Here is a 12,823-nt window from a genome sequence, read left to right as displayed (position 1 = left end):
TCAAATTCATCAAGCGAAAATTAACGTCAATGCCACCAGTCCATCACATCCGGCCCTTGCACCACTAATCTGCTGGATTGTTACAACTTATGTTTCGTTGTTTGATTTCAAGAATGTATTCTCTTCGATGATTATTTTTTGTTTGAAAATGCTTTTTTTTTTGCTCTGGTCTAAATTTAACGTGACGGTGCCATTCACAAAGTCGTGACGCGTTTCTCCCTGAATTATTTGATGCAATGCATGCATCATGAACACAAGGATTCATTTTTTCCAGCAATTAATTATTGCATCATTGCATGCCCAGGATGGACTCTCGTATTTTATCGTGTCATTCCAAAAACAATTTGACTGCCATTTCATGATTTGCAAAATAAATAAAATCCGAGATTGAAAACTCCTGAATAAAAGTAAAGTAATAAATTGCTGTACCCTAACGAGCATCGACTTGGTGGCCATTTGTGTTCGCAGTCCATCACCAATTCTAAATGTTATGTTCATTGCCACATCCCCGGGATCGAGACGATTCAAAATCAATTCTCATGCCCACGATGCACACATTGAATTGTGGACAAAACGTTACAAATGAGGTTGAGAAAAAATTACAATAATAAAAGACCGATAAACCAAGACAAAATGATCAATTATTGGATTGACTCATAATGCTGAATGGAGATCATAATTGATATAATTATTGATTTTCTATAGGGGGTGGTGGGGGCTAGTGTTTGCTGGGGGGGGTGGGAGGCTATTTTACCACTGTTGAATGATGATTGGCTGACTTGGCTCTCGCCGAGATGTGGCGGGTATGTCTCATGATCAAGGGCCATTCAGCTTCACTAACTGGGCTAAATACAAACCGTGTCCCATGGAAACTATGATGAAAAGAGCTAATCAAAGCGAAACTGTGACAATACTTTCCAAGTAGGATAATGTTCGTGAGTCCCCTAACCAAACAACATTGTTTGTAGAATGCCACGTGTGCTTTGTTGTACTGTTGAGACACTTATGTAAATTACGACCGGCGCGGTATGTTGTAAATCAGAAGAATTATAATCAGTATTGACGAACAAACAAACTTCCGTCTTTCATGGAATCTACAAAAGGTTATACAGTGATAGTAGAGGTTTTTGGGTTAGATCGCGTAAATATATAATAGTGTCGTTAAAACCGGCCACCTCCCGACACAGCCAACTAGTAAGGATTGTCACGTAAACATAACATGCCAATTGGTCACTAGTACAGCACTAACCGGTGTGTTGGAGAGCCAAGCCACATCATTTACAATCTGAGTACGACGTTTCGCCAGTAATTACAACTAGCTTCGTCAGGCGGCAGCCAGATTTGTGGAGAAGTCTAACTGAAACGTGAAAACCCTTACTAGTTGGCTGTACCGGGTGGTGGCGGGTTTTAACGACACATTTATATATTTACGCGATCTAACACAAACACCTCTACTATGGATGATATTGGTCGCGAAAGCCTACTACGTGTTAAACAGGTTATACGGTATTGAGCAGCGCTGCTTTGTCATTGCTGTCATTTGTAACAAACATTCCCTTGATGCACTTCTCGCCCACTGAACCCCAGGTTGAAGTCAATAATGATTATCCCAGCATGTCTCTTCACCGTATAGTGCCCACGTACAAGTAATATACAGAAGCAAGCACGACTGCACCCACACACTGCTTAGTGGTGATGTAGGAGACAAGTCAAGACAGAAGGTTTACACCGTTGTGCTATCGTGGGCAATCTGATTGGAGACAAGGTAAACTAATCTAAACTATTTTTTTTCCTTTTACTAAGTAAGGCCCACTGAGCTATATAGCTCTTTTCCAGAAAGCGACCTGGCCACAAATGAGAGCTCAAGGAAGTGGCCTATCACGTGGACATGTATATCGGCCAAATACTCTAAACGCGTGTTGATTCTAAATGTGGAGGGAAAAAGCGGAGGACCCGAAGAAAAATCCACGTGACCACAGGGAGAGAGAATATGCAAACTCCAAATATACAGGCCTCCTGTATACCAGGCGAGGTAGTTAATATCTCACCAGCGTAGCACCCGCGGTATGAGCAACAGTTTAAGGTGCTGCTGGTGGACATGCGTTCATGGCCCATTGTGGCAACGGGAACTAGTCACACAACACCCGATATGGCTCTGGACATGAGTGACCCAGCGCTCATCCCTGTTCGTGGCCCTGATCGTGGCCCTGATCCCATGGTGGTTAATGATATATTCCTACGGTGGTGGACAGACGACCACCGTTGACTAACAAGAGGGCTGGCTCATTTTAATGACCCCAGAGCGATGATGGACTGAGACGACTCCTGATCTGAACTTGCAAACCTCTCTTTGTGAATTTAGCAAATGTAACCACAGTGCCACCTGGGGGAAGTCAGCAGTTAGATCTCATATTTACTAGGCGAAGGTACATGGATACAATCAGGAAAAGTAGAGAAATATCATAAACATCAAGGAATAAACTGTTGAGCTCCTTGGTGTACTCAGGAGCGATGTACGGATGTTAAAATGTGGACCCTTAACAAAGATGAAGAATCAGCCCCTTAGGAAGGAGAGCCTCGGGAGAATACTGAAAATGTCTTGTAAGGAGCAGCAATGTGCACGGAAGTGTGGGAAAGAATTGACGCAGACAAAGAATCAAGGACACAGAGTCGTGGTCAATTGCATGAAGCTGCGATATATTGTATAGGTGGCCAGGGTGAATGGTGACCAGCTGTAGAGTACGGTGATGGACGGAACACTGCGAGGTGCTCGGGGAAGAAGGAGACCGTGATCTGACTGGACGTCAAACATCGAACACTAGATGGGATGGAAGTCGTCTCAATTGAGAGACGCAGCGACATATAGAGAAGCGGAGAGACACGGTGAAGAAAAAGGTCATTGTCTCAGAAACCGAAAAAAAACATGGAATGAGAAGTAGGAGATGGTGCATAGTGCAGCAGGTTGAGTGGCAGCCGTACAGGGAAGCTAGGAGCACTGGCAGGGCTTTGTCAGCTCTGTTAAAAAAAGAAAAAATAGGTGAGCACCTGTGGGGGGCAGCTATGAGAAATAAGTGGGAATGTGCATGGCTCCCCACTCCACTGCGCCATGGCCAGGCATCAATATAACATTTGTGATGCGATTACGCACCGATACAAAAGCAAACAACGACGGACCATGACCTGCGAATGGCATGAAGATTCTTACATGATTCTGACTGCCAAAGTGAGTTAGGAAATGCAAAGGCTGGCTGGTATGAAAGCCATGAGAGAGGGGTTTGGGAGATGGGGGGCGCTGGTGTAGGGCACGTGGGCTACCGTGGGCGTGGCGAGGTTCAAATGCCCTTAATGGGAGGGATGTTTTCACTCTGAGCCACCGAAGGTCACGAAGATATTTGGATTGGGCGCGCGGGCGGGCTGGCAGGAGGCGGTGCGCACGACGCTATGCCTCGTTCATGCGACGTTGACTTGTGTGGCTAACCTTTTGAAGAAAGGTTGGGGACCTGTACCACGAAAAAAATGTTTATTTCCAACCGGAACGAAGTAGGATTTGTGTGGGTGTTCCGTAAACGGTTATGGTTCAATGTGCACGCATGCTGCATGCACACTGCCGCGAACAGAAGCATTCGTTTCAAAGAGAGTGCACGCAAGAGGTGAGGACAATCTCAAGGATGCATTCTTGTGATAATGAGGTCGCTGGAGTGACACATGTTCTGGCCTTCATAGCCACAAAAGAGGCTATTCACAGCAAATCCGGAAGTTTCATGATGAATTTTTATTGCAGCTTGCTGCAATTTACCTGCCTGCCCTGGCAAGTACGGTTGTTGCATGCTAAGTAGAGTATATAATATTTTGCAGTGGAAATTCTTAACGAGATTATCTTGGCCTTCTCATTTTCATGGGTGGGTTAAATTTTTGACAGCTCCAGATTGCACATAAAATACCCAGAGACATATTATTACGATTGTTTTTTGGGCAAGGACTGAACGCTTTTTTTTTCGTGTACAAAATAGTTTGCATTTAAACTTCAAGTTACAGGTTTGAATATTATTTGGCTCATCTATGTGAGATACTCGAGAGACCAGGATAAGTCTCATTTGCAAGAGTAGCCTGGGGGGTTAGTCTGCCGACAGGGGGTGATGATTGCTGCGTATAATCCCAATTGAATTCATTTTCTAATTTGGCAAATTTGGACCCTGACACTGGCACGCAATTGGCCACTCTTGCGAAATAATGTGGGGAGTTAAATAATTCCACGTCCACTGGGAAGCAGGCGGCACATAGTGTCACCGTTGTTATTGTCGGGATGGCCACTGGATTTGAACCGTGAGCCTCTGCAACAAACGGTGAAAGCGCTACCTCTGGGCCATAGCACTGCCCATATTGTAACATCTTGCATGCGCAGCGCATGTCTAAGACATTGCTTATACATGAACACTCATTACTGGCCCACTCGGCATGACACTTACACTTGGTGGTGCAGTGCATACCTAAATAAAACATGCATTGCTTAAGACACCCACCTGTTTTGCTACAAATTTGTATTTCAAGGGTAGTGCAGCAAGTAGGATTTTCAACCATCCTATATGGGTTTTTGTTTTGCATTGTACTCATACACATGTGTTTTCTCTGGAAATTCTTGTCTCTTTCTATACTGAAAATTACTCAATGAAGAACCATTAAAACAGAAAAAGTCTTGAGTATAACTTGCCGCTATCCTGGGTGAAAAATATATTATTATATTAATAATAATACCATAATATGAAATGTACAATTGCATAAGGCATTGCATGTGTGTTTCATTCCAAGTACTGTATGTGCAATCCAAGTTATGCAATGTAATTCAGTGGCGTGCTTAGCTCCAAATGCCATGCTTAATGGATTGGCAGTGCACTTATCTCAATCCCACAATCATGAACTGAAATCCTAATCCCACTTATATGTTGCTAGCCAAGCTCGCATGCATTGTAACTTGCAGTACCGCATCAAGTCCTCAAAATATCAGCTTAATGAAAGCTTCTAAATATGTGTGTGCGCGTTTATATATCTCCAAGCACCACTCGAACTGTATTCTTTACCTTGACTCTTTGGTTAACCTTTTTAAATATGAAGCCAAATAAGGTGTGCCATTTTACTGAAAAGATATTGCATTTGAGAGTTAAAGGTTATTTTAATTGCTGAGAGAGTTTGGAATACGGTAATTCCAGAGTGGTTCCAGAGATGAAGGCACTTACCTCCAATTCCAACGTTCAATGGTTCAATCCCCGCCTTGACACGTTGGCGCAGCATCAAAATGCAGGTCCCATTAAACCTGATTTTCTGCCGAGCAGCGAATGTTAAATATCGCCACAAAGCTGCTTCACAAAGCTATACCATTGTATGCTAGAGGTGTCTTAGCCGAATTAAGTGCCACCTGCAATAAATTAGTAAAAAATCTCACAGAAAAAAACAGGGGCCATCTTGTAAATAAGCTTTTACCTGCAAGAGTGGCCCTGTTGAGAACAAATAAACAAATATCCTATTCTATGTTCTTCAATTTAGTTAATTTAGAGTTATTATTCAGGTATTCCTGGTTCACGAAAGTTTGTTTTGTCAATACACCGCTGGATGAGGATCTCTTCACAGCTTGCTGGCATTGAAGGTTATGTAAACATACTTTACCATGCTGGTTACTGCAGTGCAGAAGAATCACAATGCACCTCTCAGTTACGAATGGTGGTCACCCACCCAAGCCCTATTCATGCTGTAACCTGCTTAGCTTCTGAGATCGGAGGCGATTTGGTCAAAGGATTAAAGTTGCATAGGGATGGGTATTACGATTGATATACTCCAAATTCACATATCGTGCCACGTAAACAACTTAGAATGTCACAAGATCAAGTGTGTATGATGCATGAACAATCTCTGATTTGTTGATGATGACAATCGATGTAAATATATTACGGGGAATTATTTAAGAATGAGCAAAACAATAGTCACGTGCAGGAAGTTTGCTCAACAGCAAAAAAAGGCGACGGACACCTCGTGTGTACTGTTTGTAAACGTAAGCGAGCTTGGCGAGGAGACGTTACTGGCCATTGGTGCATTGGATACTTGGCAGTCAAGGGAGGGAAGCACACCCGAGAGGGCGACCACCGCAGAGGTGAAGCGACGGGAAAAGCTCACAGAATCAGGAGCGATATAGATGGTCGAGGCCTCGCAGGACCACGAGGAACGGCGACGACATGAGGATGCCCTCATCCAGCAGTGGATATATCATGGGTGCTGCTGATGATGACGACAACGACAATACTTAAACAAGTCGTAAAATGCAATTTACTGATTGGTAGAGGAACAGTTAACCCTGGCAGAGAGCTCCATCTGTGTTTTTTTTCCATGAGCTCTGCCAAGACGGAGCAATCTTGCCAGACCGACCCGGGTCCCTGCCAAATTTTTGTAATTGCACCCAAACCCGTACAATTCTGCTCGAGCGAGGAGACCCGGGACAGCCGCAAAATCTCCACTGGTAGGCCTGAGGCGATGGTGGGGACAGGTTACATTCCAGTGGCCAGGAGCCCAGGCTGCTTCTTCACGGGCGAAAGCACTGTTTGACCTACCGTGAAGGAGGGTCCTCTGCTGATATGGGAGTGGTGATCCAGAGCACAGCACATTGTCAGAGGTTGTCAACTTTTTGTCAGCAGTGGGGAAATATCTCGCAAAAAAATAGGTGGCTCTGGGTGGTTCAGAGTGCCAGGCTGGCATCACTGAGGTCCGATGCTTGAATCCAGGCCATTGCTTCGTCGGTTGTCTCAGCCTGGGCGCCAATGACTGCATGAAAAAAAGCAACCACACAATAAAATTGGTTCTGCATGAATCTGAGAAAAGTATAGCTCTGAAAATAGCATGTGATAAACATATAATTCGGGTTAAATTATACAACAGTTATGAAAAAGGTAAAATAATAACTCCATATCATTGGATATAATGTATTTATGTAAATATCTTCTTCGTTGAAGAGCATCAGATTGAGCAAAAAATGTAAACATTTAACATTGACCTTAATGAGCTGATGATGTATGCCACTCACAAATAATGCTGTGTATTAATTCGCAGAATTCCATTTCATTCAAAAAGTTTCAAGGCACACTTGAAACCGACCTCGCAGCACATTGCTTGTGTGTTGTTTACATTTTTTCTTACAGCCTACGTAGGGCACAGGTTTACCCAGCATTAGATACCAAATGCCTTCTGAGCTGTATTAATATTGAATAAGTGGGCATCAATAAAAGTGAGCTATTACACCGTGTATGCTAACAGAAAGGAATTGGAATAATTAGAGGTGAGATGAACACACAAAAAATCCTGCAATAATGTTGACTTACCTCGTATCATGCTGAATCGACTGTTAGATGAAGGTCTCCACATGCCAACGCCATCCCTCAAGTGGTCATCATTAAGCTATGCTTCGCCAAGCTGGTCAGTGAAGGTGGTTCAGTGATTTCCGAAACGTATATTTTAATCGTCTCGAGTCGCGCGTTGTTCTCCCAGCGTGCCCACATCATGGGGCTCTACGTCGCAGAGGAACCCGCCTTGTTAGAGGTCATTGAAGACCACTTTCACCCACAGCTGGACAAAATCTCTTCACACTTTCCCATTCCGACGACGTACACGTACGTCATCGGTTCGTCTTCCGATTCAGAAAACTAAAATAAAATAACTGTGTCGATACCGAGGCTCCCACAAGGCCATGCGGGAGGGCGTGTGGCACAGTTTGGCGCCAGCTACCGCGGAGTGAGGTGCCGGTCGTGTTCCTACGGTTCTCTGCGGTGAGTACAATATCTTGAAAAACAACGGCGCTATGCCTCTATAAATAAAATAAAATTCACAGCTGGTTTTAATCTCGAGTGGCTTTGCACTTAAGTAGGCGATTCCTTAATACACTGTTCATCTTCATTTAGCTGCTCTCCATTTATCTAATTTTCATGTCTGTCTCTTGTTACCATAAATGGTTTGGCACCTTTTCTTTTTTTACTGACGTTTTTTCTTTTACATCATTCTCATGTTCCCACAGCGTAAATTTTTCCCATTAAGACGCCCGTGCAACATCACGCGCATTCAGTGCGTGTCTGAATCTGATACTCAATCTACACCTACTTGTGGTAATTCAAAGCAATACATCGCCCCAAGAGTTTGTAAACTTTTAAAAGCTCATCTTAATTTAGCTCTAGTGCAATAGAGAAACAGAGTGAAGTAAGTGGGTGAAGGAAGACCCAAGTTAGCCGATAGCACATTTGGTTGATGGAATACTAATTTAGTATTCCACACCTCTGGTTATCACGGTTGGCTATGTATAGTGTGGAAGAAGTTCAACATTCATCATCATTATAACAATCGAGTCATGGGCAGATAGTCCCGCAGGTGCCCACTGCACATGTCGTCATTTGTTTCCACTCTCCTCATGACTTGTGCCAATATGCTCAAGTGGTGGCACCAATCTCTTGTCGTGTCGTCGTTAAGCCATTCCCTGTGAGGTCTTCCTCTCTTTCCGGTACCTTCCATGTTTCCGAACAACAACACTTCTAATGTTCCTGTTGTTGTCCATCCTACATTTGTATCCAAACAGTGCCAGTTTCCTTCTCATCACTGCCTGCATCATCAGGTCGTCTTCTTCTGTACGCAACCTTTTTCTTGTTGGTTGGTCACTCTTTGGTTCCAACTTAGATGCAGTATCCTTCTATAGCAATACATTTCGAACGCCAACATACATGCATTAATGCAGATCAGCAATTCTGCTTATTAACGTTGCGCAGTAAGTCCACTTGTTAGGAAAAGTGGGTGCTATTGTGTTGAATTGTTTTTGACTTGAAAAGCTAAGCATGCTGCTCCACATTGTAGAGCGCATGGTGCTTACATAGACGAGGCCAATGTTCAGTCCCACCCATGTTCCTTATGTCAGTACAAGCCGAAGCCTTTCCACGAAGTGTCATCTTCTGGCATGGACACTTCCCATGGTGGATTCTGCCCATGGTGGACATTTCCCATGGTGGTTACCGGTCGTATTTGCCACCTCAGGTGGTACTGACCAACCCTTCGTGGGCTATGTAGAGTGTAGTTACAGGCTAATATTTTGAGCAACGGCCTTTCCTAAGAACATAATGGAAAATGTGTAATTACAGACGGGCAGCATTCTTGTTCGTACCACTGAAAGATGAGCTTTTTCTCCGATGATATTAACGTCACGAGATGCAAGTAAACTCTCTGCTGCCACCTTTCTAGTGGGGTGATAATTTATTTTGCAGAGAACATTAGAGTCTGAATTGATGCTTATTCAGTTGCTACTCTAAATGCTATTCATACATAAAAACACAACCATAATATTGAAATGTAACAAATAAAATAAAATAGTCACGTTAGGAATAAAAGCAAGTTGTCTATTTTTGGAACATTGAACGTACAAAACAACAAATGTGACGAGTTACATTAACAGCTAGATTAATATATTCGTTTGCACTGCAGTTTATTGTTGTAGTGCTAATTTATCATGAACGAGTGACAGAATATTCGTGAACAGAAACGACGAATGAATAGAATACGCTTGCCGATGACCGGAACCCACTAACGGCCTATGCATGGCCGTGACGAGATGCAATTAATAAGTCTGAACGAAGACACGGATGAAGGTGATTAATAACGCTATTAGAGATAGCAGTGCGCAGAGGAAGACCAGACGTGGTCATTAGTTTAATATGCATATATATGTATTAACTGAGTTCAACTGATTGGCTGACCTCATTCTGTTGGGTACTAGGGTGGATTGCATACTCTTCACACCAACATTGAATGACTCGGAATAAACGAAATGTTTGGCTGCTTAGCTGACTAGACTTAGAGAAAACATTTCTACTTGAAATCCACAGACTTGACTCACATTCCACAGATTGTCATCGACGAGACTATGACTTCGATTTGCCGTGGAGAGTTGCTGTTGCTTGTGGGAGGAAACTTGGGCTGCTCTGCATACATAGCAACAAGGAGTACTCAAACTTTACACCGTACTATACTGCCTCCTACAGACCCATCCTGTCTGCAGATGGGCGTTTCATTCACGTGACCTCGCCCCGATCCACCACACCCACAAGCTCAGGCATCTGGATCGCAGGCGCGTGCTCACGTGCTATTGAATTGCAGGAGCGCAACTATATTATCACTGCCATTTTTTCTGATGTGTCACGCAGGGTTGTTGTTGTTGTAAAGGTTACCTCCAATCCAACATTAATAATACACCATTCAATAAATGCGTTCAGAAGTAATAAAATAACCGGTAGTCACTGCTCTGCTGTGGCATTATGAAAGTGTGAGTTGTCACGGTGTGTGCGTGTGTGTGTCTAAATGTGAGTCTGTGTTTTGAGGTCGGTGATACAGACGTGAATAATGCCCCTAATATTTGAGTGAGGAGATCTCCCAGCGGGGTTTTTTTCCCCTTCTGTGGAAGGACAGCCGTTCACGCAAAGGCTTCTCCAGGCGAGACGGCGAGGGGGCCCTCCTTTTAGCGCGCAGCGGGGAACAACCCCGGGCCCTTTGTGCGACCGTCCGGGCTTGTCAGGCGTGGCCAACGAACGATGAACTCGCGTGGGGAAAATGGTCACACGTCAAAAGGTAGCCTCATCAACGGTGCAAATCGGGAGATTTTCTTTTCGCCTTTTCTTGGAGCTCCTCTTGAGACAGCAGGTAAACGAAACGTCCGCTGACAGCAATTCCTTTCAATTTACTCTGGGCCCCTGATACCAAGGGGAAGCCACTCGATCCTTTTTTGGTGGTGGTGGGTTTTTTTTTCTCCCGCAGCCGAGGGAAATTTCCGATGTAACGCAATCTGTAGGATGGCGCAGGAGAGGAATGCAATCTGTGGAAAATCGTGGACATGTAAGGCAATCCGTGAGGCCCTTGCCAGGCACGATTAGTTCCCCCTCTTCGGTGTAAAATAAATGTATATATTAAGATTTAACAAACAAAAAAACCTGCACAAGTTGGTAAGCCAGGCTATTAAACTACAACGCACTTTGCTATTTGTTGCTCTGTAAAGTCAGATTCAATCCAACCTGAGTGGCAATACGTACCGTTCATATCAATGGGCTTTATTGTTCGCGGCAGGCGCTGACACGTAATGGCTATGATTGGTCGCTCTAATTGTCCAGACGTTTATTTATTTCGCGAATGCAAAGTCCCTAAGCCAAGCGGTTGTTTCCCGTCCTGCAGTGTTGAGGGTGAGTCGGCCTACGCTGAGTCTGTGGACTGAGCAGACTGCTAGGATGTGGTAGGCACGGTTTGCTCCACCCCGCAGGCACATAGGGGGGCTTGCTCTTATGCCCCATCTGTGGAGGTTGGCAAGGCATGGGCCGTGACCAGTCCTGCACCTGTTGAGGGTGGACCACTCCACACATGGGATGTGTGGAATGCCGCTAAGAAGGCCGTCATGGGCACCAGCCTATGGTGGTCCAATTGAGCGTCGAAGCAGTGACACGGACGTGGTTTCACCATGGTAATTCTAAACACTCGGTACATGTTTATACTGAACATTTCTAGTTTAGCTTTTCTGAGAAGGCGCCTTCTTGGCATCCGATGGTTCGACTTCGTCAGAATTATCACCGTTGCGTCTGCGACCGGTCGATCGAGAGATTAGTTCGAGGGGGAGACGGCCGTGTAACTTTGTGGACACGTCGCCCCGTCTTTACGCGCAAACTCCAGCAAGCAAATTGCGCTCACTTCAGTTGGCGGTCGACGTTCGAGTTGAGGACTACGACCACTCAAAGGAGTGACGCCGCTCCCGTGGTCACCCCCCTCCACCCTCCCCAACATGATCCATGGATCAAACATATCACTCGAGACAACGGTAGGGCGGTGAGAGCAGTTTACGCAAACGCTGTCGCAAGCAGGCATGCGTTTGACGCAACGGTCCTTCGCTGACCATGCGTCATGAATGAATGAACGACATAATTTGAGTTGCGCCCAAAATGTAATCGGTTCTGGGCATTTATGTGGGTCGAACTACACGATGGGCTTTGCTGCATTCAATAGAAGGATTGTTATTGTCTCGTGGAACCCAAGAAAATGCGTTCACAATGAGAGATAGGCCAATGTGCCCAGGGTAAAAACCAATAAGCAAGATAAGCGAGGTTATCTTGCACATACACCGTTGGAAGGAGAAAACAAAACAGATGGCTGAAGTTATTTTATCCCCTGCCTTTATAATATATAAAGTCCTATATCTGTTATAACTTTCACCAAAAACAGCGTGTGGGTGGACTTGGGGCGTACATTCCGTTGATGGAGAACCTGTCAGCAGACGCTGGTGGCAGCATCAGTTAAAGGGCACGAATAAATATGGTCACGTGACCCGTTCCTGGAGCCAACAAAAAAGAGGGGCGTCTGCGTCACATCGATCACGACAGTTTAAATTCATAAACTCTCCGCAAGCCTCCACTGTGAGGAGTGGTACATTGAGCTCCCGGCATCTCCTTGCCCCGCCCTCGGCTGTGCTCGTTTTGTGGGACAAAAAATCGTGGGTTCCTTCGCGAGCCGTGAGCCTGTAAAATTAAGTGATGTGATGGCGATGGCATCGGTGGTGTGTCGTGGACAACATTGGTTTGTTTCGCAGTCAAACGAATGTTTTTTTGTCGTCTGCTTGTACGTGTGTTTTGAGCCACATTTGTATCACATCTCCAAGATTCTGGACATGGGAGCTGGGAATGGGAGGGGGCGTGATGGTTATAGTTAAGTTAGTGTTCAGTTGGTTGTCCTTCCCCCATACCTCCGCTTAGCACGGTTGGCTACGTACGGTGAGAAAGAAGTT

The 12,823-nt window shown here is 44.8% G+C and overlaps 1 protein-coding gene across 3 annotated transcripts in view; it reads left to right on the top strand.

Annotated features, from left to right (window-relative positions):
- KCND1 (potassium voltage-gated channel subfamily D member 1) overlaps window positions 1–12,823 on the top strand; it is a 482,697-nt gene that overhangs the window by 217,926 nt on the left and 251,948 nt on the right. The gene's annotated exons all lie outside the window — the stretch shown is intronic.

The sequence above is a fragment of the Lampetra fluviatilis genome, chromosome 32 (assembly GCF_964198595.1).
Source record: "Lampetra fluviatilis chromosome 32, kcLamFluv1.1, whole genome shotgun sequence".
Classification (NCBI taxonomy): Eukaryota; Metazoa; Chordata; class Hyperoartia; order Petromyzontiformes; family Petromyzontidae; genus Lampetra; species Lampetra fluviatilis.
The sequence above is the reverse complement of the archived record's forward strand: the minus strand, read 5'-3'. Positions and strand labels throughout refer to the sequence as shown.